This window comes from Choloepus didactylus, chromosome 16, assembly GCF_015220235.1.
Source record: "Choloepus didactylus isolate mChoDid1 chromosome 16, mChoDid1.pri, whole genome shotgun sequence".
NCBI classification, from domain to species: Eukaryota; Metazoa; Chordata; class Mammalia; order Pilosa; family Megalonychidae; genus Choloepus; species Choloepus didactylus.
In genome coordinates this window covers 24,031,457-24,036,405 of record NC_051322.1, presented here as the reverse complement: position 1 = coordinate 24,036,405, position 4,949 = coordinate 24,031,457, and positions in this window count along the sequence as shown.

Sequence of the window (4,949 nt, the reverse complement as noted above, 5' to 3'; positions counted from 1 at the left end):
GTCCTGGGCTGAAGGGACTGTGTGCCATGATCGTGACAGAACTATAACCAGGCATGCAAATTTTCTTTTTTCAAATCTTACCTCAGATATGATGTGAAAAATTCAAGATGTTCACCAGAGCATTTCAACTCACAGTTTGAACTATCAGTGTATCCCACATCGCAAGCATTGGTACTTTGAAGCGATGTAAGAAAATTAACTCTAGCAGTAGCCTCCTGTTTTTACAGATCTGCTCAGCTTCTGCAGTGGGAAACGCTGAATCGACGGCTGTAACAAGACTCCTCGTTTCAGCTAATGCAAAGCAGCAAGGCCTGAGCCCTTCTGTTTTACGCTGCACACTGATTTGAACGCAAATATTTTTCCAACAGCATCACCAAATTGAAAGCATTTCGAAAAATCTGAAGCCGTGAAAAGAACACTGTTTGGGACAAACCAAGCCTGGTGGATCTCTCAGTGGCATAAGCCACCCCCTTCGGTTTAGCTTGAAAATGTGATCTCACCATGTCAAACAGCTCTAAATAATGTATCTTTGCAGGCTTAAACCCAGCATAGGGCATTAGCAAGATCCAATTAAAAAAAAAAAAAAAAGTAGAGAGCGCTTATTATTTATCAGTAAAAACAACATTTCCCAGCTTTAAAATTACCTGGGACACAGATACTTGTGAATAAGGTATCAGGGCACACGTGAATCTGAAATGTTCGGCCAGATATGGAACTTTAAAAATTCATACCTCTCTCAATACCCAAATGTATACTAAAGGCATACTACAATCAATGTCGGATGCTAGGTCCTATGAAAGGATAAAGTTATTTAAGAGATGGAGCCAGCAACTTAAGGAGTACACCCTCCATTAGGGGAGAAACCAAATCATGCAAATATGAGTCCTTCTTCAAAATAAATTGTTTGGCACATCTTTCTCCCACCTTTCTGAGCTCAGAGGATTTGAGCAGGGCCAGTCACGTGGGCCCTCTTACATGTCTCCACATCCTCCTCATCAATATTTAGGGGAAACTTGTAAAATAAACACCTGCCTACAAACTGGGCTTTTGTACCTCAAACTCACCGATAAAACTTCCCAATACCCAAAACCTTTTCCATTTGTCTCATTGATTGCTTTCCCCTACTCCTTACCCTTTGATTTTCTTTTGGAAAATTTCAAATATGTACAATGTATCTCCCTGTACCCTTCACCCAGTTTCAATGATTATCAGTGCTTGGTCAATCTTGTTTCATTTGAATCCACACCTACCCGTCTTCCCAATACACACAGGCTGGATTACTTTGAAGCTAATCCTAAACATCATATCATTTCATCTACAAATATTTCAGCATTGTCACATTGGTTTTTATATTTCCTTTACATTTTAATGAAGCCCTGATATTCTTAGATAATAATCAAGCCACTTCAAATCCTACAACGTATGCTAGTTTTCATTCTATCTACTCATATAAGTAGTAGAGTTGTCCTCTCTATTTTAAACAAATTGTCCCTAAAATAGTTTATAAGTATCATCATTTTTAATCATGATGGAGCTTTTGCACAGCTATGTATCTGAGTTTACAAGCTCACACTTTGTCAGTCACTTCCACACTATTATTTTGAGCATGTTAGTACTTGCCATTTATTTATTTAGAATATTTTTATATTATAATGAGTTTCTCACATTCTTGTTTTCTTTCCTGCTCTGAGGCAGTTATTGATCTGTGAAAGCCTCTTCTTTCCAGGGGGCAATTTAGTCTCCTCGGAGGGAGCTGTCGCCAGTTCATCGGTCTTCTCTCCATGTGACATCTGAGGAACAAAAGCATCAAGTTCCAAAGAAATTATTGGGAAAAGCATCCAAACATCTTGGGGATTCTTACCGGAAAAAGACAAACTCCTTGTGACTGGAATTAGTAACAAAACAAAATTTATCTTATAAGGTCAAAGAGACAGATGAACTGAAAAGACAAGCTTCTTTATTCTAAAGTGAAGAACTGCACACCCAGGCCCACTTCTATCAGAAAAAAATGAAGTCATGTGTTCAGGTGGTTAAACCAAGGCATAAAAAGGGAAAATAAATACCTGGTGCCAACAGAAAGTCACTCTAAGTTAGTCTCTCCTAGCTGCCCAAAGTAAAAGTGAAAGTTTTGAGACATTCAACAATAGGTCAAAATAACGGTCTGTATTCTGCGCACCATATTCTAACTCAAGCAAAATGTCTAAGGATATTTTTTTTTTCATTGTAAAGCCTTTTGATTAAAGTATACCAGAAGGGCATTGACAGAGCAGGCTGTTTCAGTTCTTCTGTGGAAGGTTTAAATGGCCGCCACACACTCTCTAAATCTATTTACTTCCAGGCTGGAATGAAACAAACATGACAGATGGCTTTAAAAAAAAAATCAAAGGGGAAGTTCTTGGAACACATCCTTCAAAATAAAATTTTGTTTCTTTCTTCCGAGCAGCTGAAATGATTTTTCAGAACATCTGATGAGCGATTTTAATACTTCAACTTTCTCCTCCATGAAGCGAGCCATTCATTTGGAGACTTCTGTTCTTTTGTTTAATTTCTGAGTGTCTTTCTTTGACAAGACATAGAGTCTGAAAACGACAATATGCTAAATGAATGATCCCATAGTATATTCGGCAGCACAAGGGCTGCTGGAGTGTACTTTGGATTTTGACGGGATAATAGAATGCTTAATGGAAGAAATCTTGAAGAAATAAAAAGGAATAGTTAATGAGCCTCCATTTCTGCTAGTGCTCATGTACCAGAAGCCAAGCGACTTCCCTTCACCTGTTGCAAGGGCTGTAACTAGAAGTGTGTCGTCCATTCTCCCAGAGACCCGAAAACTTAATGAGCAGGAAAATGCCAGGATGCTTTGGCAGGGATAGCAGAGGGGGTCTGTGTGGAGCGTACTTTCTTCCACCGTGTGCAGAAGAGCACCGACTTAACACCAGTTTGTTCTTACTTACAAAGTTGAAATTGAACTTTAGGAAACCTGAGAAACCATCAATCTATAGGTCACAGTTTGTCAAGAGTAAGTAATGGCCCTTGCTGGGTTCTGATAAGGACTGGATGTGAGGGAGAGAGAGGGGTCATGTGTCACCCCCAGGTCTCTGGGGTGGGTGATTGGGGGTGGTGCCACAAATCCATGGAACACAGGAGAAACGGCTAATTTGGAAGCTAACACATTTACTTTCAAAGGCCTATCTAAAGACACAAATTTAGGAATCATGCCACCTCTTGACCTCATAGCTAGAAAAGTGGAGGACTTAGACTGCCACAGAAAAGCAATGTGAGGATATTGCTTTAACATGGACTCTGGAGAGAACCAGGCTGGCTGGAAATCTCTGCATCACCGCCTCCAGCTGTGGACCAGCAACCAGGAGGCACAGCCCTTCTGAGTTCTGTTTCCTGATTCGTCCAACATTGGTCATCAAACCTGCTTCTTAGGATTTTAAGAGGCTTAAACAAGATAATACGTAGAAAGCATATATCATAGAAATAGCCCTTAATACAACTACTCCTCATTTGGGTCCTCCAGCAATAGTCGCCAGAAGAAGGGTATACTGTTTGGCGAGGCCAGGGGTCATAACCCCTACCCCAGAAAACAGGGCTCCCCAAACCACCACCAGCTCCCCTCACAGTTCCAAACTTTGAGAGCACTCTATAAATAAGGAATTTCCAAGGAAGTTCCCCAATAGTTACTCTGGGACATAAGCATAAAAAGAAAAAGAAAAAAAAAAAAAAACTAACAAGGCAAGAGGAAAGTGATAAGCACTAAATGCTAAATGAGTAGCAATGGCAGAATATACCTTGAGTTGGAAGGAAGAACAACTACTTCCATTAAAGCGGTAAGAAGATGGAGAGGGACAAGAAGAAGCAGCCAACTTTGACTAAATACTCTGTGTCGGGCTCTATCCAAACTGTTTTTAGAACACACCACTGCAAGAGGAAGTAGAAACCCAAAATAGATCAATACATCCCAGGCCTTAGCATTGAGTTCCTGATCAAACTCAATGTTCCATGAACATTTGTAGAATGAAATAAAAATCCAAAATTTCACAGAACTATCACTTTATTTATTTAGCTGAGAGCAAGTTAATGACATACTGTATTTACGATGCTTATGAAGAAGCTATTCAATTTGGCAATATCAATTAACACCAAAAATGCTTTATGCTTTGACACAGCAATTCCAATTCACAGTATGTACCTAAAGAAACCCTGCAGATAGCTTAAGGAGAGATGTACAAGGACGTCCATTACAATGTTGTTGGTAGTGGCAATGGTTGAATAAATTGTGGTATATTTGTGCTGTGGAACGCTATGCAGCACCGAAAAGGAATGAGCCAGACCTATTATAACAATAAGAAATGACCTCAAAGACAAAGTTGAATAAAAATGACTTTTGCAGAAGGATATATAAATTATGATACTCTTTATGTTCCAAACACACACATGCAGCTAAATACTAGGCTGTTTCTATAAATACCAATGTATGAATGTAAAATATGGACAGGTCTGGAAGGTCAAAAATAAAATAAATACATATAAATGAAATCTACTTTTAAGGATGTAGGAATCCCCAAAGCATCAGGCAAACTGAAAGGAGCCAAACACAAAAGACTTCATAATATATTATTTGATTTACGTGAAATTTTAGAAAAGGCAAAACTATAGTGGCAGAAAGCAGATCAGTGGTTTACAGAGCCTGTAGCTTGGGGTAAGGGAATTGACCACAAAGGGGCACAAGGGGTGATAGCAATGGTCTATATTATGATTAAAATGGTGGTTACACAATATATATTTTTGCCAAAATTTAAACTGGTGAATTTTATTGTATGTAAATTACATTTTTATAATGCTAATAAAAATATATTAAAGGTTACCATTGGGGAGATGAAAAAAGCCTACTATTGAGGTTATAATTTTTAAAAGAGAATGTGTTATTTTTTTGTTTTCTT